Genomic DNA, 21,877 nt, shown 5'->3' on the forward strand with positions numbered 1-21,877 from the left:
CTCCACCATCAGTGGCCCTAAATTGCTTCCACAATGAACAGCTAAAAGCAACGCTTTGAAATTACTTTTAAAATTAACTACCAAAGGCAGCGTCTCCAAATTGGCTGCAGAATTATCAATTAACAGCAACAGACCTAAATAGCTTTGAAATGAACAGGGCAGAATAGCGGCCATAAATTATACGGAACAAATGAAAAAGTGCTGTGACGATCGACTTTGTACGAAAAAAACTCATCAAGAGTACGATCGATAACATTTAGTGGTCACACTTTTCTCAGGCACGGATAGTTTTGTTTCACTCAGTCATCCTGAGGCTGCGGTCAGGTGGAGGCTGGGGTCAGGTGGAGGCAGCGGTCAGGTGGAGGCAGCGGAGGCTGCGGTCAGGTGGAGGCTGCGGTCAGGTGGAGGCAGCGGTCAGGTGGAGGCTGCAGGCTGCAGTCAGGTGGAGGCTGTGGTCAGGTGGAGGCTGCGGTCAGGTGGAGGCAGCGGTCAGGTGGAGGCTGCAGGCTGTGGTCAGGTGGAGGGTGGAGGCTGCAGGCTGCAGTCAGATGGAGGCAGCGGTCAGGTGGAGATCAGGTGGAGATCAGGTGGAGGCAGCGGTCAGGTGGAGGCAGCGGAGGCTGCGGTCAGGTGGAGGCAGCGGTCAGGTGGAGGCTGTGATCAGGTGGAGGCTACGGTCAGGTGGAGGCTGCGGTCAGGTGGAGGCTGCGGTCAGGTGGAGGCTGCGGTCAGGTGGAGGCTGCGGTCAGGTGGAGGTCAGGTGGAGGCTGCGGGCGCCCTGGATGCTGATTCTCCCTCTTTGAAGGATGTGTTTCTCTAATGTAGCGGAAACATTCTGCTTTCCATCTCTGAAACAGCAGCTGTTCGGCCTCACATGTGGGCCCTGCACAAAAAGCAGATTGGAGTCGGACATGTTTGGTCAAGTGTTGGCTAACAGGCTTGTGCAAGGAGGATTATACTGTAAGGAGGAAGCAGAGTAATATGCAAAACAGACGCTGCTGCACTTTCTGTCAGGCTGTTTCATAATCTGATTTGTGGGACACTAAATTAGTCACAGAGTGAATTCCTCAAAGCAGGAAGACACAATCTGTCCAGAATCAGAGGCTCAGAGAAGACGTCAGATATCAGCTCCTACTGTTGTGATAGTTCCATGTCATCACTGTGGTGTTCTGATGACACCTTCCTGCTCAGTCTGCAGTTGGATCAGTAGAAATGAGTTGTTTATTAGAAGCCATAAGAATAAAACTGTGGAGTGAGTAGACCACGAGAGGAGAGGGGTCCATGTGTAAGGTTTCTTCTTTTTTGTAAGGTTATGAATGTATGTATACGTACATATACTCGGGGCTATTTGTATGAGCATTGGAAGGACTGGACATAGCCCAGAAAGCCACTGTGTTTAGTTACTGTGTGAAAACAGACATGTTCTGTGTGTTAGCACAGTTTCACCGACTTTAATGGCTCTGATCAGCATCCAGCTCATTAAGGGTGTTAGAGTTGGATTAAGAGATCCCTTTGTTTTCATGTTTCTGTTCTCTGTCAGGACCCACCAGCTGTGGAATACAAGAGATTCTGTTGGTAGATGTTAGTGCCAAACACTTGAAGGACAGAAGTGAATTTAGTCTGAGAACACATTTAAAACTACAAACAGGGAGGCTTCACACGTACGCTGATCCTGATCAGTCTGAATGATCATGTGATCAAAAATGGACGACCTGTCATGTGACATATTCTCATTGGTGTGAGGTTTAAACATGTTTAAACTTTCAATGTTTTATTCTTATTCTGTCATCTGTCATGTTCATAATGTTCTGTTTCAACCATTCAAGAAAACTCACACACACACACACACACACACACACCTGGCTGTAGGGTTGAAGCCAGCTGCTGTGCCCAGTCCTGGTGACACTAACTAACACTAAGACTCTTAATTAGAAAGCAACTTGACAACTAGAATGTTCAGTGTGTGTGTGTGTTCACATTCATATCTTTGTGTGTGTGTGTGTCTGTGTGTCTGTGTGTGTGTGTGCGCACTCATCAGTAGCAGGGTTATTATCTTGAATGTGTTTAATGTCTGTTTTGAAACAGAACCTGCGATAGCATGCTAAGTATCCAGGAGAGTAGCCATCTGCTCTGTGTGTGTGTGTGTCTGTATTTGTGGGTGGGTGTGTGTGTGTTTGTTCGTGGATGCTTTTGTGTACACACGTTGATGTGTGTACATTTGGCTTACGCGATGGGCGATGACACAGTGTCAAAAGAAAGGATTAATTAAGCTGAGTGTGTGACACAGCACCTCCCAAACTGGAGTGTGTGTGTGTGTGTGTGTGTGTGTGTGTGTGTGTGTGTGTGTGTGTCTTCCTTTTGAGCGCAGACGACTGACTGAGAGGAGAGAAAGTGTGAGACACAAATAAACTTCATCAGATGCTAACATGAGCCACATGCACATGGAGCTAAGTGTTCAGCCACAGGGCTGCTTCAGCCTGCAGCAGTGTGTGTCACTCCTGGTCCAATGAAACGAGACAAACACACAAATGAAATAATAGAGTGCAACACGTCAGCTGAAGTGAAGATGGTGAGCACAAACAGGTCGGACTGTTCCTTTTGGTGCTGAGCTGGGTCCTTGTCCTTGGTCAAATGGAGCCAACATGTTGCAAACAGCCAGTTGTTTTTTATTCAGAGAATTCCTCTTTACTCTGAATGATTTTTGCCACAGTTTCACTGAGCTTGTGCTGTTTGCTAGCAGCTGTCTGTTGTGTTTTCTTTGAGCTGTATTAGTCCATCAGCCACTGATCATCCTGTTTCTCTGCTGGATGTGTTATGATCTGGATTACAGAAGACGGCAGCTTCTGATTCATCTGCACACTGAAGAAGAACTCCTCAGACCTGCACTGTGGTCCCTGTGCTGCCGGATCTCCTGCTGTGTGACTGGTCCTTTCTGTAGCGCTCTCCTCTGCTGCTGTGCTGACGCCTGGTTCTGCCTCTGCTTGCTCTCCTCTCATAGAACATTTGCTGCTGGATGCTGATTGTGTCTGTATTTACGGTGTCTGTCCTGTCTGTGAAGAACTGTGACACCTCCTCACAAGCTGCCACATGATGGATTTTACTTCCTAAAGGCTAACACTCAATGACTTCTGATCAGAGTTAGAAATACATGGCACTCCTGAGACATGAGACATTATTCTCACTTTTCATGTGTTGTTTTTTTATTTATTATCTAAAAACACATCAGGTAACCAGCAGCTCAGCCTGTGTTCTGTGCTGTGTTGTGTGTTCTGTGCTGTGTGCTGTGTGTTGTGTGCTGTGTGGCAGTGTGCTGTTGCTGCAGCAACAATAACTGTGCGTCCAGCTGTGACGAGTGTCTCCACGTCCCTGTGTGAGGACGGCGGGATGATAAATGTGGAGGAGCAGCCCGTTGCTGTCAGGATTCATTCAGCCGCCTCGTACGACAGAAAACAGATGCCTCGCAGTTAGAGCGGCCCGATAAAAGAAAAGGTTACAGAAATGTGCCTGTACTGGCAGATTATCCAGCATTAAGTGGTCAGAAAAATGAGCTGAGACGGCCGGAGAGAGGAGACGTGATAGAAACCAGAAAAGCCCAGAGAACAGTCTGAGCTTTACAGGAGCCCAGAGTCTGAGCTGTACAGTGCTTGGGTTGCAGGCTGAGGTGCCGTGGACAGTGGTGGAGGAGTGGACATGCTGGTTTATTCCAGTGTAGAAGTGTTTGTATTAGACAGGACAGTACTATGAGAAAGCAAAAAAAAAACACTTGCTCTTCTGAAAATCATTGTCCACATGTGACGCGTGCTTACAGCTGACTGGCTGTGTGTGTGTGTGGGATACAGGCCAGCAGGGGGGACTGATGGCCCACTTAGATCATGATCCGGCACACATTCCAGCCTTGTTGTTGGTATTAGGCAGCAGTGGCTCAGTGGTAGAACAGGGTCGTCCAAAAACCGGAAGGGCGGCGGTTCGACCCCAGTCATTGATGTGTGTCCTTGGGCAAGGCACCAATGCATTATTATTATTATTAGACGGCCACTGCAGTTGAACAGTGCTAACACAGAGGAGCATCGGTGTGTCTTTTCCTGGCTGGAGTGCACTGAGAGAGGAGCAGTGACTGGTTCACACATGATGCTGCCTTCCTGCCTCTCTCCATGTTGTTGTCTGCACATGAGCCTGGGCTGTTTACACTTAGCAGTGTTGTAGCCTTTGTCCTTGTTGTTGCTCAGACTCTCTGTTTTATCTTGATCACTTCCTGTTTTTCCTCCAGAGCCTCCTTGTTGCTGTCACCGGTGTGTGCCTGCTGAAGAAATGTAGAAATAATGCATCACACACTGAAACTGTTAGCATAAAATCAGCTCCACACTGGCCTCCTTCATAAGCACACACACACACACACACACACACACTGTGAAATTAATTCATGCTCACATCTTTGTTTCCGTCTCTCACACACAAATTACAGCGCAGTGAAATTGTTCATATACACACAAAGAAACAAGTGAGCAACAAGCAGCTCTCTCTAATTGCCCTTTACATACTAAATGGTCCACAGCTACTTATCTATGCCGAATACAGACGTAATGAATGAGTTAAAATGATTGTTTAACTGACCAACATCTATGCAGCTATACTGTGCTCGTGCTCAGCGTGTCTCTGCCGCTCTAGGTCAGTGTGTAAGCCCGCAGGCATTCATTGCATGAATATTTAACCCAGCCGCTACAGCGGCCTCACAGTGCCGCCATCGTGTGGCTCCAGGACACGTTCCTTAAAGTCTCCATAGGACAGAATGTGAACAGCTGCTCGGGTATGTTAAGTGATAGCCAGCATGAATATTTAACCAGCTTTAATACCATCAGATATTAGTCAGAGCCACCCGCTCACAGAATCAATACAATCATGGAGAAGTGCTGAGAGTCGCCTGCTCAATGCATCTTTAATGGACTCTAAACGCAACGGCTCACAGCCACCAGACACACAGTTTAACACACACATGCACACACACACACACACAATAACACAGTTTAACACACACACACACACACACACACACACACACAATAACACAGTTTAACACACACACACACATACACACACACACTCACACACAACACAGTTTAACACACACACACAGAAACAATATCAAGGAGACAAACTATGTGGAGCTGACTCCTGCTATAATGCATCAGCTGCTTGTAAAACAGGAGCACAGGCCGTGCTGGTGTTTCAGGCGGCGTCCTGACGGAGTGTAGGAAGTGCTGTTTCCTGTTTGAAGTTAATGCAGTAAGATAATTAAAGTGGACACGTGGTTGTGATGTAATGCAGTGCAGGATCAACACCATGATCTTATTGCACTCATAAGTAGTGTTAATGTGTAGCTGCCTCCACCATCAAACCACAGTATCCTTCCTTTATATCTACACCCAGTGGGGAAGCCTCCATGTTGTGGGTGGGGATATGATAGCTGTGCTGCTTTAGTCTTTAGTGTAGAAAAAGCTGCAGAAGAAGAACCCGAGGTTTCTGTTCGTTTGCGTTTGAGTCGTTGTTTCACATTTTTCTAATGATGACTGGCTGCACATTTCTCTACTCGGCACAAAGACCATTTTCTTGGTTGAGATTTTTGTGACACACCATTTACAGCCACAGGTGGCGCCACATACACAGACACCAGTCCTTTAAATTAAGATTAAGATTTACTGCAATAATAGGTAAATGTCTTTCAAACCTTGAAGGGGCCCCCTGCTGGTCATTAGAGACACTGCATGTCTGACTGAAACACGGTGATGATGAGCAGTGTGACAGACAGTCGACTTCTGCTAAGTGACACATGTGGAAGGAATGATTGAAATAAGAATAGAATTTAATTGACAGTGAAATTAATCTCCATGAGCAGCCGGACGGAATTCTAATACACAAGTAATTCAGAGGCAACCGAGTGTCGAATTATAAACAGGCTGCTATCAGTAATGTTTCTCTGTCAGGGAGGTGTCGGGTTCTTTCACAGAGAACCTTCAAAGTCACCTGAAGTCGTTTGTGTAGGTGTGAGTGACACTGATGTGTCCCGAGCAGACAAACAGGTCATTTTTCTGCCTTATCGCTGCCCAGCAAGCAAAGCACAGCCTGGTTAATTCCCACAGGACTCAGACCTCATTTAGCCGAGTGTGCGTCGGCCGGTGTGCAGGTATTGTTTAATTAATGTTATTTGTTAGGTTTTGTACCATTCACTGCCCACACAGCACATTTATTTCTTCGGTTTTCTCTGCTAGATTTGACTTATTTTCACTGATTCCTCCTGAAAGGAACATTGTTTACAGTTAAATAACTACAGAGATATATGTCAGTGTATGAACATAAAACACCTCCTCATCTATATGTTCATCTGGTTCAGTTATTTAGAGCTGTGCTCCTCAGGGTAGAATCATGTGTTGGAGATGCACTCTACATGAAAAATGATCATGAAGTCATGGCCGTTGTTTCTGTGGCCCTTTGTCTCACTGCATGGATCCAGACCTCTTACAGTATGACTGTTACAGGATGTTCCACCCGACAGAGAACAGCGAGCCCGTTTCCTTAAAGTCTGAATGAGTTTTTTCTTTCGAAAGAAATCATTCAGCCTCCTTTGGGCTCCTCTTTGCAGACTTCAGTTCAGTCTTTTCACAAAAACAAAGTGTCTGTCAGGGGTTGTGGTGGATGCGGACACAAATGCTCAGGCACAGAGCGGTTAAAACATAACAATAGTCAGCACCAGAGTCAATAAACAAAAACTCACCACTAGCTGTGGGAGCAAGAACCCGGCTTGGTGAGAGAAGGTTATCAAAAAATCACAAAAACAAAGAGCTGGGCACGGTAGACAAGAAGTCCCACCAGAGAACGAGGCTGAAAGCTTCGAAAGACTCACTAACATCCCAAAGACACTGAAGACACAGGGAGCAGGGAGGACAGAGGCACAGGTGAGACACATCAGGACCAGCAGGGGGAGGGAGCACACGAGGAAGGGGAAGTCAAGACACCTGAAACCAGAGGAGGCTCAGGGATTTCAAAATAAAACAAGAAGCAAATACAAAAACAGGAAGTAAAGCAGGAACTGAGGCAAAACGACAAAATACCAAAATAAAAGCCCCGGCTCAACCTGGATTCCTGACAGTGTCAACACACGGCGTCACTCCTGCACACTGTCTGAGGAGATGATGCACACTGAATTGTGAGATTCATTTAGTCCGTGGTCCTAGTCCTCCTCACACTGCTGACGTTTGGTTACATTAATATCCCAGGGAAATCAATATGGAGGACCAGCGTCATGTGATGTAAACTGCTGCAAAAAGCACTGTTGATACAGACTAATTGACAGGTTACAGTTTCCCTGAAGAGCAGAGATGGAGAAGGCGGAAAAGAGAGAGAGGGAGGCAGAGAGAGCTCTACTTGACTATAAATGGGAGTCCTTCACAGTTATGAGCAGAAGTGGCTCTACCTCGGCTAACTGGCTCTCAGCCAGCAGCTAAGAACACTTGTCATGTCATTATCCGAGCAGCAGCCACTTTCCTTCCATCACGGCAGCCATCACTCCTTCTGCCCCGCTCTGCTTCTCAGTGTGTGTGTGTGTGTAATCTCTCTGTAATCTCCATCTGATTAACACAGAGCAGATGCAGGTACAGAGGTCAGCCAGGTCCAGGTCAGTCAGCGTGTGTGTGTGTGTGTGTGTGTGTGTGTGTGTGTGTGTGTGTGCACGCTGTGAGTTGATTTCTGGCTGTAGTAATGATGTATGTCTGAGAAATGTCCTCACGTGTTTTTTGCTCTCTGACAAAATGAAGTATTGACCAGCTGGTGACCTCCTGACAGGCTGAGCGCCCTCTATTGACTGACTGACCAATTATCTGAATGACTGGATGGATAATTGACTGACTTGAGTGCAGACATCACCAGTGGATTACTGACTGACTCTTCTCAGTAACGAGTCAGTGGTTGAATCTACTGCTCAGTACAGTCACATCATGTGTTACAGGTTTGATTTTTTTTACGCTTCATGTGTCACAGTTAATCCAGATTTAAAGCTTGATATTATGACTTATGATATTATGACTGTCTGAAACATTGGTGAGCAGCAGCCAGACAGTCTGGTGGCAGTGACATTAGCGGTGTCCTCCCTTTAAAAAGCCGAGTAAACTGATCATCTCCTGCCAGGAGGCACTTTCCTCTGTACACGGATGTCTCGGCCGGTACCTGTTTCCCAGCTGTAAAGGCCGTCCTCTGAGTTGAGCTTCATAACTTTTGGTTTTGCCGTAGTTTGGTTCAGCAGACTAATGCAGACTGATCACACCGACAGTAATAAGCTGAAATGTCAACAGTAACTCAGTGAAGGGCTGCGTTACGTCTGTGTCTAAATGCCAGACTCTCCGTGTGATCGGATGTGGACAAATAAAAGTCACTCAGACAGAATGAGAGGTAACCGAGCAGGGAGAGAGAGGAGCATCCTGTGTGATGAAAGGAGGAGAAGTGAGGAGCAGCTCGGAGGACGTGACGGTCCTCTGATGAGAGGAGGAGGAGGAGGAGATGAGAGGCTGCGGAGGAGCTTCATCATTATCCTCCGTCATCTTCACTGAATCAGACGCTTCATCCCTTACATTAGCTGTGTTTAAATGAAGAGTGCTTCAGGCTCCTTCCACATGGAGCCTCTCAGTCACTGCCTTCAGCTGATCCCTTCTTTCTTTCACACTACTACAGCCACTAATTAATGCATGTTGTGTGAATTTCCACTGCTCTGCTCCTCTCTTCATCTTCGCTTAATAAAGTACAGCCTCCTCTGTGGGCCTGCAGGCGCAGGTGCAGGTGCAATTTAAGAGCACACCTCCACAGAAATGATGGATTTGAAATCCTGCAGGGCAGAAAGGTAGAAACATTTTAGTGCTCACAGAAAACCAAAGACAACAGGCCGCGGCTGCTGGAAAGCACCGCTCCAAACAGCCACCTAGAGGCTGAACTCAGCTGGAGGCGCACCGTGACTCCTCTTCCTCCTGCTGATGATGATGACCTGTCTGCTGCTCCTATATGAAGCTCTGAGTCCATCATTAGGGATCAGTTCTTTGAAACATGGACTGACGGGCATCAAAAGTACGTTTCTGATGTGGTTCATGTTGCTGCTTTTTAACCATTTCCCAAACGTATTAAAAAGCATGAACTGTCCCTTTAAAAGTGCTGTTGACATCTGTACTGTGTGTCCAGTCAAAGTGTCCCGGAGCAGCAGCAGGTACACAGCCCGTGAAGTGAATGGAGGTATGAAGGACCTGAGCGGTGGACTGTTGAGCAGCGGTGGGAGCGCCGGGCTCAGACAGGAGAAGGATTTCATTTTATTTTCTCCTCTCTCCTCTGATAATGGGATTTTTTAGCTCTGTGACTAAATCGAGTTGGACTTCAAAAGGGGGCTGCTGCAGCTTAGTGGCTGTGTGTGTGTGTGTGTGTGCGTGGAGGTAAGCTAAGGGTGCTTGTGTGCGTCGTTTCAAAAGTTAAAGTGAAAAATTTTCAGCACTGGTCATAAAATATTTGACATTTTGAATAAAACAGGATGTAGCGATGATCTTCTGTGTCCTGATGACATCATGAGTGGCAGGTCTGCTGCGTTACTGTCTGCTTTAGTTCAGAACGGTTGTAAATTGTTACAGAAATCGTGGATTCATTTTGAAAATGTTTGTGCTCTAACCAGCAGCAGCATGGCAGCAGACCTCCGCGGGTTAGTATAAATGAAAAGCGAATATTCTGACGCTCGGTGTGTCTTCATGTTCACAGTTAGCTTTCAGTTGCTGTTTGCAGTTTGGCTCAGCAACCAGTGCAGTAACAGTGTGTAAGGATAAGCCAGGCTTGACATGAAGTAAAATCAACTCCTCTAACGCCGCCTCTCCAGGTTAGCAGGCTTTCTCTCACTCAGCCAGCAGCAGCTCGATTTTCAAGGTCACCAGAAACCAGTGTCAGGCACACATGAACACACACACACACACAGGTGAACAAGCATGTGTGGCGCCTTTGTGACGAGGCGGCCCTAATTGGATTCCATGGTCGCCACGGCAATGAGAATTGATTGGTGGCAGAGAGAGAAGGCCAAAGAGAGGCTGAAGGATGAAAGAGGCGTTATGTGATGATGGGGTCAGACACCTCTCTCTCTCTCTCTCTCTCTCTCTCGTTATCGGTGCCGATGTTAAACTGTGGCCATATGGTTATCAAGGCCATAATCAATGGAAGGTCTATGTGGTGATGAGTGCTTGTACACAGAGACCAAACACGTGATTTATTTGTTTGATTTCTGCTTGCTGTCTGCACACAGCATGTGTTTATATACTTTAGTAACATCTTCTCTGACACATAAAATGAACTCCACCGAGAGGGAGAAGCTACTGCTGCACCATCCCACCAGGCTGAAGCCTGTAGGAGTGAAAACAGCTGGATCACCAGCATCGTCTGATTCATACTGTAGCTGCTGTGTGTGTGTGGACATAAGGAGTGTGAAGCTGTAACACACACAGCCTGTGGTATTCTTTGTTTTGTGCTGCACATTACATCTGAACATTTTCACTCCATTAGTTTTTATTCATGCTTGTACAGATTGTTGACCCTTCCTGTAAGAAGAGCCCAGCAGCAGCAGAGCTACATCTGTCCACACCTCTGATTTCTGTGGGTACGCTCGTCTTGACATCCAGCCCCATGTTGTTTCTGGGTGGTGATAAATGATGGAATGTGTGGTGTATTTGTGAGGACGTGTTGGCTGTGTTTGCTTTGTGCACACCAGAGTGATTACTTGTAGCTAAAGAGGGTCATACTCAGGCTGAACAAAGCCGCAGTGATACACAGAGAGGAGGAGGAGGAGGAAGAGAGAGTGTCCTTCTCGGCTTATCTCGCCGCTGAGCGCTGCACCTGCAGCCGTTGCCAGGTTGAGGGGAGTGTTTACGAGCAGGGCAGAGTTGCCATGTTGGAGTGATTTGAAGCAGAGGAGGTGAGTGGATTTGGAAGGAGCACGGTGGATAGAATCCTGTTTCCTCTTAAGAAGTGAAGTGGCTCAGTTTGATGCAGGGTGGAAGTTGCCAGGTTGGAGTGAGGTTTAAGCCGGCAGAGGAGGGGGCGTGTGGTAGGACAGGTGGAAAGGTCAATGGGGAGCGAGGACAGCTGCCTCTCAGTTTGTTGGGGCAGAGTGATTTTGGAAGGTTCTTCAGCCGCTTTAACACACTGTGCTCTGTCAGGACTGCCAGGTTGGAAGGAGGATTTTAGGTTTACAACACAAGGTAGAGAGGTTGATATATGTTGCCAGATCAGGCTTATTTGAATCATCTGGTTTGGGATCATATATCGGAACTGAAGCGCCTGGTTTGCATGAGTCAGTACAGGAAGTTGTGAGTTGTTTTGTATTGTTTTTTCTCTTGTGTGTTTGGAGAAGGGTGACATTTGGAAAACACGCTGGAACAGACTCTTTCCCTGCAGAAGACAGAAGCTGTGTTGCCAGATTTCCGTGTCTTATATAAGTATTGATTTCTAGGGCGGAGTTATTTTTAGTTGGGGCAGAGGACACGATGTATATTTCTCTCTTTCATAGTGAGCTCAGAAACACAGACTCTTCTTCTTTGTCTCCATCCAGTCACATGACAGCATCATCCTCCAGAGACTTATTATAATGAGCTCCACTTCTCTGAGGCTTGCAGGAGCACATGCAGCCGGCCGAGATGTGCCGACAGTGTATTTTTGAAACACGTTCTCCCAGGCTTTGCTCATCAGGCGTCTCATCAGCCCTCATGGGCCACAGCATGGAGGGAAATAAGGGCACCTTTGACTAGATGGATGGATTTCTTCAGCAAGGTTGAAAAAACCCAGCACGAAACAATAAAGAAGGGGGGGGTGGGGGGTGGAGGTGTGTCGCCTCGTCGAGGTGCAGCATCCATTTGTATGTGTCATGGTTTACAGACTCCATGTTCTGCTGATGTAGTGAAAAGTTGCCAGTTTGGACTGATGGAGGTTTTCCCAGGTCAGATTGAGACGTGGACAGGTGATGGTTTTGGACAGACAGATGGACTGTGTGATTACTCAGCAAGCTGGAGAAAGTTCACAAAGAGGACGGGTCACAGTGATAACACAGACTCTGAGCAGTGGGATCAGACAGTCAGGTTGCAAGGTCAAACTGCTCAAACATCACTGGTTTGATGGAAGCAAATGTTTTATTAATGTCATGTGAAGTTGCCAGGTTGGAGAAGCAGATGGAGCCTTCAGTGCAGAGTGAGGCCGTGTGAGTCTTGTGATGGCAGACAGTGCTGAGATTGCCAGGTTGAACTGAGGGTTGCAAATTGAAGTCAAAGTGCTCCCTGTGTTGCCACTTCAGAACCGATCAGCTTCAAGCGGGGGTCGTTTCCTCAGGGATCACGGGAGTTGTTAGCAGTAGGTTATATTGTTGTAGGTTTGACCTCAGAGATATTTGGAACCCTTGGAGGGAAAAAATGGGGTAATAGGGCAGTTCAAGGGGTTATTTTCCAGGTTGCCAGGTTAGACAGGTTTGACAGAGAAGAAGATGGAGCCTGTCAGCGTGTTACACTGCATGTTACATTTAGAAGAAGTGTGACTTGGTGCAGAATGAGGGTATCAGCACAGATTCAAGTTGCCAGGTTGGATGAGTGCTGTTTAAGCCTGTGAGAATGGATGGTAGAGAGATATGAACATCACTGAGAAAACTGAAATCTAACCTGATCCGAACAAGCTTCAGACACTGCTGCACATCACATCTGTCACCGGTACTCCAGGTTATCAGGTTATGTGTGGTGTTTGGCTTGTCTGTGCCTCTAAACACACACTGTTTAGAGCCACACTTCAAGCTCAAAATAGAACCAGCCTGTATCTCTGGTGCGAATCCTCTCATTGACTGAAATAGCAGCATTTGTCTGATGTCTGATGTTTGATCGTGATCATCTTCCAGAGGCAGGCGGAGCTTCCTGCAGGTCAGGTGCTGTTTGCTTTGGATTCAGACTGATGAATGAGAGATTAGAGAGCAGCACTAGCTCATGCCAGCGGACCAGACATGAGACACACAGTGCCCACAAGCTGATCTGTGTGTGTCTGTGTAAACTCTATATTAACGTGCATGTGATGTTTTGTTGTTGTTGTTGTTTACTTCCTGGAGTGTCCACAGCTTCCCTCTCCTCCTGATTCGAACTGTGTTTGACTTGATTTCCCACATTCAAAGGTCTGAACACGGCTCAGAAGGCAACATGTGACGTGTTGTTGTGAATGTCTTTAATCCTCCTCTGCTGTTCTGACACTTCCTGCTGATGGTTCAGGGGGCTGAAACTTCCCCCCCCTTCGTTCACACGCCGCTGTACCTGCTGAAAGTACCAGGATGTGACAGTGTAACAGTGAAACCCCTAACTCTGCAATGTAAATGACAATTCCTGCTTTTCTGAGACTTCCTTTAATGACTGCAGACTTCTGAGGAGGAGTGAAAATGAGGACAGTGGCCAACACTGAGTGCTTTCCAAGTTGGGCTGATTCGAGTGGGCAGCAGGGGGAGGACTGCCAGCATTATTTTTACAGAAGTGCTGACAGCTCCCAACCAGAAAATGTGCTTAGAAACCCAGACAATTTCCTGCAGTCACCTATTTAGTCCTTTCCACTTCAGTCTCAATGGATCTTTTTATAAGTGTGGCAGCACAGTTTAGGAAGTGGGCCAAAGTCATCTCCCATAGGTCCCTGTGGGGACGGACTGTGCAGCTTCTCCGAGGGGATGAAGAGAGGCTGCAAACATACAGAGAGGTGCTGAGCGAAGAGGCGACAGACAGCAGAGATGTAAACGCAGCGCAGAGAGACGGTTCCTCTCACCATCTGTCTGTGATGCTGCGACTCCCAGAGGTCTCCGGCTCGGCTCCTCAGAGGGAGCAGCCATGTCCCGTCCCGACATCCCGCCATCACGCAAGGTCAACGTTTGATCTGCGTACTTTGTGCTGTCAGCAGAGAATCACTGCGGGGACAGCCAGGCTGCACCCAGCACGGCTGCCAAGCACCGTCAGCGCCTGCAGCGGTCCGGAGGGTGGACACCTGTTTGATGCTGGATTTCAAGTTGTTGCAGTTCCAGCTGCCACAGAAGTGTTTTAACTGGAGGGATGGTGATGGTGAATGGAAAGAGAAACTCAAAGACCACTCACAGTGAGCTGACTGAAATGATACTGTACATGTCTGATCACTGAAGGCTCCAAGCTTCAGAAGAAGGGTTTTAAGATTAAGATTAGGATTAACTTTATTAATCCCCGTGGGGAAATTAAGTTGTAGTAGCAGCATTTTAAAGAAATATACACATACACGCACATGGCAGCAACAAAGAAAGAACATGTACACACACATAAAGCAGATCAAGGAGAAGATAGAAACAAAAGATTTCCTCACTCCAACCTCCAGGTGGGGCTGTTACAGATACAGCTTCTTACCCTCCGAACTGCTGGAGCTGCAGATTAATGACAGGTTTACAGATTATCTGGTGAGGCAGCTTGATTCTTATGAGATTGAGAAGAAGAACGTCATCTTCCATTCTTCACTATGAGCCTGTGTTGAACCAGCAGTGATTTGGACCAATTAGAATCCAGGAAGTTCGGTCCGTTCAGCAGTGACTGCTTTCTTTGGTTTCAGTAAAAGTGTGTGTGTATTTTTGTGCGACGTGTGATGCTAACCTACAGGTTTCCCAGTAAAAATCCGCCTTCTTGCTGCACTCTACAGCAGAGACACAATTCCCCCGTGAGACGCAGCCGATGTTGTCGCTGTAAACATCTCACCCCTCGGGGCTCATGTCAGGCGTCTCACTCCGGCTGACAGATATTAAATCTGACTCACCTCCTGTTAGTGTCAAAGAACAGACAGCCTGTGTTCATCCTGCGTTTCCACAGCACCTTCAGACTGCACCTCCTTTCTTCTCCTGCAAAGTTTAACTCCTGTTACAGCACCTGTTATGTCTGATGTGCTATTATCGTTCTTTCACTTTACTTTTAGTGCACAGTGCTCACATGGTGTTGACTCTGCATGTGCACATCAGAAACCAGAAACCCAAACCATCTGTCTTCATTTGGTGTGTTTAAATTTTGATACCGTCAGACGGCCTCCACATTTTACCCCGGTATACGTGAATACCGCGCCGTGCACTTTTTCAGCTAATGTAGTTTTTATTGAGGCTGTTTAAAAACGCATATAGTGAAGGACTTGTTTTAAATTTCATGCTGGCAGCACGCCGCGGTATTAACCTGGTGTGAGCCCGTCCTGATGTGTCTCTGTTTGTTTTTGTGATGTTTCCATGTTAAGAGCCTTGTGCAGTAGAAGTTACTCATGGTAATAAACCGGTAAACGTCCGGTAAACTGAAAACCTGCCGGTCACGTTTTTCTGATTGAAACAATTAAAATGATAAATGTGGGCTCAGACGGCACCAAACTGTTGGCTCGTGCCTGCACCGCTCAGAAACTAAACCCCAGCTCAGCTCTGGCTCGTCCTCTGAAGCGCAGCAGTGTTCTATAAAGGACCAGGTCACAGCTGCGACTACAGCTCTCTCTCTCTCTGTCTCTCTGTGTCTCTCTCTCTGTCTCTCTGTCTCTCTCTCTCTCTGTGTCTCTCTCTCTCTCTCTCTCTCTCTCTCTGTCTCTCTCTCTCTCTGTCTCTCTCTCTCTCTGTCTCTCTGTCTCTCTGTCTCTCTCTCTCTCTCTCTCTCTGTCTCTCTCTGTCTCTCTGTCTCTCTCTCTGTCTCTCTCTCTGTCTCTCTGTCTCTCTGTCTCTCTCTCTGTCTCTCTCTCTGTCTCTCTGTCTCTCTCTCTGTCTCTCTGTCTCTCTCTCTGTCTCTCTCTCTGTCTCTCTGTCTCTCTCTGTCTCTCTCTCTCTCTCTCTGTCTCTCTCTCTCTCTCTCTCTCTCTCTCTGTCTCTCTCTCGCTGTCTCTCTCTCTCTGTGTCTCTCTCTCTCTCTGTCTCTCTCTCTGTCTCTCTCTCTCTCTCGTCATGTTCATAAACTTTATCAAACGTCTCCAAAAGTAAAGTACATCATACTACTGAAGTGAAACTGAAGATTCAACCACATGAGGCATCAAATAAATTATGTTTAATATTTGATCCTTATCTTTATTGACGGTATTAACCTGTGTGCCCCGCCGGTATACCTTAATACCTTAATACCTTAATACCGCCCAACCCTAGTGCAGACTCATATATAGTTTATGTGCAGACTCATATATAGTTTGTGTGCTTCTTCATCAGCATCATCAGTGTTCATCTCCTGCCTCTGAAAGTCCAGACTTAATATTCAGACTCTGAACTGTGGATCATTTATGATTTCGGCGCTCTGAGCTTAATCATAGCACTGATTGGTAAAAGATGGCATCCTTCTGTGCTGCTGATTGTAAAATGAAAGTACATTTGTGAAGCAGAGCTACTTAACTACATGTTTGTTTCCCTGCTCCGTCTGTCTGTGTGTTCTCAGTCAGGAAATAACTCAGAAAGGAGCCATCTGTTGGTGCATGTGGCTCTGAGGCACTTCAGAGCAGCAACATGTGCTTTATTTTATTTTACTGACCGCCTCCATGGCAGCAGGTCATGACAGGGCCGGGTTTACGTTTACATGTAGTAGCTTGATTTTTAGCGGTGCTGGCTGAGGTTCTGACCCGCCTCCTGTCCTCTCTGTGTCTGTGCAGGGAACCTTTGATGGACAGCAGACTGAACGGATGATACACACTCCAACCTTTTAACGCTCGTCTGTTGGGTCCTGCACTCAAACCTACGTGGGCGCGTGTGCCACCAGAACCCGGATGAGCACCAGCGCCACTTTGTGTCCTGCGCGAAGAGGCCGACCCCCCTCCCTGGTAAAAAGGTAAATATATATTTGTTATAGAAAACAAAATCTGTCACATGTTGTTGCTGGAAGGTCAAAGTATGGTTAGACGGCCATCTTTGTTAAGTGTGCAGCAGGACGGCGGGTGTGTTGTGTTGGGTCTGTATTAATTCAGCATTAGGGATAAACAGCACGGTGCTGAGTCAGGCGCTCTGGGCTGAGCTGTGCCGGTAACTTGAGTCCATTGCAGAAGACAAATGGGCCCTCAGAGATTAATAGAGGAGAACTTGACTTATTGGTTGTTGCAGATTTGACACCGAGGCAGCGCCGTTATAAAGCGGCCTCTCTCCACTCGGTTGGAGCAGGTGTGATGGATGGCTGCTGTATTTACATAGTGTTGCTTTGTGAAAGTAACGGCCATGAGTTCGGTGTTTGCCGTCAGTTTTAATTGATTTCTCAGCTTCAGCAGTAATTAGATCATTTATTGTGCGCAGTCCTGTTTGTCTTGTTTCTGTCCAACAAAGACACGTTATAACTAAGAACTCAGCACAACAGACACCGGTCGCAGTTTAAACAGTGTTGCTGTGTCAGGATGGTAGGAGTCGCTCCTTCAGTTCCATCGGTTCTCATCAGATACAGTGTGTAGAAGACCTGACCCAGAAACACAAACTACTACCCACCAAAAGAAGAACTGCGGTTTCTGTGGTCCTTAAACGCATCATGTGTCGTGTACAGCTGAAAACATGGAACCATGTTAATAATAAAGTTCTGCACTCTGTGATGGACACACCTGACCAGCCGTCACATGACAATCACTCAGTGTTTGTTTGATCCTCAGCTTTCTGAACCGGGTGTAAACTGCAGAATCCAGCCAGCATTCAAAGAGTTAACGCTACTTTATGTTGTATGATCAGTCACACAGATAAAAACTTCACGCCGTATTTAAAAGTCAGCAGTTCTAAATGGACTGCAAGGACAGAGCGCCGCATCACACTGCCTCACTGAACGCCTGTACACAAACAGAGGAAAACATCTGAATGAACTCACACTCTGTGTGTGTGTGTGTGTGTCTGTGTCTGTGTGTGTGTGTGAGAGAGAGAGAGACAGTGACTTAAGCTAATGCAGCCTTAATAGCCACATTAGTTTCTTGCTCCGACTGAACCGTTTGAAGGAACTCTAACAAGCAAATAGCCCCATTAGGTAGCAATAGATCTCATAACCCACACACATGCACACACACCAACACACACACACACACAACACACACAGAACACAGCAATTGTCCCCCTGAGCACAGCAAACCTGCTTGAACCTACACACGTCCAGTTTTCATCACTGTGTGCTCGCTTTTTGTCATTTTTTTAATTAATTTATGCAAACACACACACACACACACACACACACACACACTCAGTCATAACTTCTGCCACTCTGTGTGTCATTGAAGACTTTTCCATCACAACTAATTTGCGGCTGCATCCACTGCTGCGGTGACAAGAGCCTCCTAATGAGACGGAGCGCTGGCAGTAATGGTAGGTGTGGGCCTTGAATCAGAATCACAGTAATGAGACGAGCAGGCCTAATGCTCACACGCAGAATGATAAGAAGCACTGACGCAGGATGAGAGCCGCGATGATGTGAGTGAAGCACGGGTCCGGCCGGCGACTGGGCGAGAGGTGGCTGCTGCTGCCGTTCGGACTGTGATGAACGAACAGAGGATTTTACACATCTGTCTGATCGCCGGTCTGATCCTGTAGAACTTTCTGTAGTTAAACCACAGGGAGGCGGTGGCAGGCCGCCGGAGCTTTGTGTTCCACTGTTCAAACAGGGAATGCTGTCATAAATACTCTCCATTCACAGAGAACCTCCATGTTGGATTCTTGCTGAGTTAGATTTGATTTCTGTTGGCAGAACCACGTTTTAATGGTGGGAAGCACCGTCCAACCAGGACGGAAGCTTCACAGTGTTACTGCTGGTGGACTGTGAACAGAACTCCTCAGTGTGTGTGTCTGTGTGTGTCTCTCTCTCGCTCCCTGTCCCTTCCAGTGTAAACTGAAGGTCAACAGACACATCACCCGGCTGACAGCAGCGGTGGACTCAGCCAGGGGCCGAGGACACGTCCGGCTGCTGGCAGCCCGCTCGGCCTCACTGGCTCCCTCTCCGTGTCGCTTTATAACTTTATTGATCTGGACGGAGCAGTGGAGCAGACAGGCCTATTACAGCACACTGTGTAGGCCGCTGTTTCTTTTATGGTCATTCAGCAGCAGAGCCTCTACAACCAGGTGCAGCCCTTATCTACAAGCATTTAGCTCCAGAGCCTCTGGTAAAAACAGACAAAGGAGCAACATGTACATTTAAAATGTCTTCATGTGGCCCTGACGTTCTTCTACACACATTATCCCCCTCACACGTGACCCCACGTCCGGCTCCTTTTATTTGATGTCAGCAGCTTCAGGCCGCACGCTTTCTGCTGACCGTGCAGAAAAGCTTTGGCTACAAGTTGTGCTGTAAAACTACAGCTTGTCAATTATAATAGTGCTGCATCAGCAATTACACACATCCAGTTTTAGTGATGTGAGAGCAAATAAAGCGTCCCCACTGGCCTCCACTTTCCTGGGCTTCCGACTCCAGCCGCTCCCGCCACGGCTTTTTGCATGCGGGCCGTCACCTTGTGCCACAGCAGCCTGAGTCCAGAACGTCTCAGCTCCTCTAGTCAGTTGGTTTTTAACAGTGACGGCTTTCCTGCCAACATCAGAGCGGCTCAAACTGCAGATGAGCGTTGTTAGGTTGTTGTTGATGGTAATGATGGTTGATGATGTTTGTTTTTGGGTTAGGAAGCCTGGCAGGCCTTGACTCAGACTCTCCATGTGTTTTCATTTCTTACATGTCAGTCATTTCCTAATATGGATCAGGGCCAGTTGTTTATGTTTCTGTGGGATTTCAGTCCAGAGGAAATGTTTCTCTGCCAGGATGTTTTCTGGCATTTCATTATCTTTTCACTGGCAGCAGAGGTTTCTACAAACAAACACAAGTTACACTGTGTTCATGTTTACTTTGAAAGACACACACGCTGTGTGTGTGTGTGTGAGAGAGAGAGAGAGAGAGAGATAGCCAATCAGCTCAAGAGCTCTTCAGTTTCTGCTTTTCATCAGCTGAATGACCGATTTAATGGGACGTCACACACACTCACTTCACACCTGCCTAAAATAAACAGAGGGATCGACCTGTGTGCTCCTGTCTGTCCTGAGAGGATGTGTTTATCATGAGGGAAAGTGAAGTGAGCGTCGGCACGTGCAGCTCTGACTCAAGTGTTTTGTTGGGCCAACACACAAACACATGACACACTCACCGTGTGTGTGTGTGTGTGTGTGAAGTAAAATAAATAAATGTAACATTCAGAGAGACGTGCCGTGGCTCTGCACATGAACACTTAGACCTGCAGTCAGCAGCTCACACCGCTCAGAATCAGATTTACTTTATTTATCAGAGGGGAAATTCTTTTTTCTTACAGACAAATAGAAATTAAAGATAGATATCTAAATACCTAGATAGTGTTTAAATCCCTGAGTTGTATCTAAAGAACATATTTGCTATTGTATAGAAACCTTTACACAGTAAAGAGCCTGAATGTTCCAGTATGAATGTACAGTGTCTGAGTGACTGTTACAGTTCAGAGTTCAGGAGTTTGACTGAGAGATGACTTCCTGTGTCTCTCAGTGGTGCATCGTGGGAGTCGGAGTCTGTTGCTGAACGAGCTCCTGTAGCTGGTCAGCACAGTGTGGAGCGGGTGAGAGGGACGGTCCAGTATGGTCTTTATTTTGGACCACGTCCTCCTCTGACACACCTCTGTCAGAGAGTCCAGGGCCACAACATGGCCACCTTCCTGATGGTTCTAAAACACTGATCAGGGGAAGTGTGTGTGATTCATGACATCATCTCTGTGTGGTGAAGTCAGTGGGCTCATCATGACCAGCCAATGACACACTCACTGTTCGTCCCAGAAACAACACGTGGTCACAGCACATCACATGGTGGCGTTTGACTGACGTGATCACCCACTGAGAGTACTACCTCACATTCCACCTGCAGGTCTGAGTGGACAGCTGTCTGTCTGTCCACCTGCTACAAAAACAATGAGACCATGAGACACCCCGGCTTCAGCACTGCACCCAGCTAGCTTAGACTTGATAAAGATGACAGGGTGTGTGTCCACATCCTTAGCAGTCCGCTCTGCCTGTGTGTGTGTGATAAGAGAGGAGATCTGATGTGGGATTTCAGCCTTAATCTTCTATATTATCGAGGATAACTTAATAATTTTGCACATCCTGTCCCAGTTCTGCGCCCGCCCCCCCGCTGTTTGTGGACTCTGCTGCAGCGGGACGTGCGCTGTAAATGTCAGGGCAATTTTTCACTCTTCATCTGTGCTGAAATGGATTCCAGAGGCCTGGCTGTGTGGCAGTAACCGCAGCCTGATCTGCTGCTTGGCTTTGCTTTTGTGTGCTAATGCCCCCCCCGAGGAGATTCAGAAGGTCCCCGTGTGGCAGCTCAGTGGATGTGAGTGTCATAGTAATGTCACTCCTCAGCCGTGAAATGAGGAGTAACATGCTTTGCTTATGTGTGGTGAGATCTCAGCTGATGCTTTTGACTGCCTCTGTGAGCCTTTATTGGACTGAGATAATGCTCAACATGTTCTTCATCCTTTATTCTGCTCAAGGCTGCAGCAACACGTATTTACTGCACAACGTTTCTTGGCAGTGCAACAAGCTGCACAAGCAGAGTCCTGACAGCTTGCTTTATGCCTGACCTTGAATTTTGCTTCGCCCATCACTTTAGGGTGTAGTTCAGGAGGGAGGAGGGGCACACCTGCTGGAGGTGTGCTGTTTCTGCCTCACAAGGGTTCTGATGATTGATGACACACCGCTAATTGCTAAGTTTAGTGTTCCTCTAGATGCTTTTTGATCATGTGGTCCACTAAGTTAAATTAAATTCAACATTTAATGAAGCCACAGCTGAAGCACTACTGCCTGCAGTTCCTCTACTGTCCACAGCAAACACGAGGCCTCACTGGGACCTGC

General features: G+C 47.1%; 3 protein-coding genes across 4 annotated transcripts in view; 2 read left to right on the top strand and 1 right to left on the bottom strand.

The window, feature by feature from the left end:
* LOC114444601 (scavenger receptor cysteine-rich type 1 protein M130-like) overlaps window positions 1-21,877 on the top strand; it is a 902,860-nt gene that overhangs the window by 782,521 nt on the left and 98,462 nt on the right. The window lies entirely within an intron of this gene.
* LOC114444595 (scavenger receptor cysteine-rich type 1 protein M130-like) overlaps window positions 1-21,877 on the bottom strand; it is a 493,351-nt gene that overhangs the window by 322,846 nt on the left and 148,628 nt on the right. The gene's annotated exons all lie outside the window — the stretch shown is intronic.
* Window positions 1-21,877, top strand: part of LOC114444609 (leucine-rich repeat and fibronectin type III domain-containing protein 1-like protein) — a 182,498-nt gene that overhangs the window by 85,130 nt on the left and 75,491 nt on the right. The window contains exon 4 of the mRNA XM_028419325.1: window positions 16,666-16,841. The gene's annotated coding sequence lies outside the window, so the exon portion shown is untranslated. The remainder of the gene's footprint in view (window positions 1-16,665; window positions 16,842-21,877) is intronic.

Source organism: Parambassis ranga, chromosome 13 (assembly GCF_900634625.1).
Source record: "Parambassis ranga chromosome 13, fParRan2.1, whole genome shotgun sequence".
In the NCBI taxonomy this organism is placed as follows: Eukaryota; Metazoa; Chordata; class Actinopteri; family Ambassidae; genus Parambassis; species Parambassis ranga.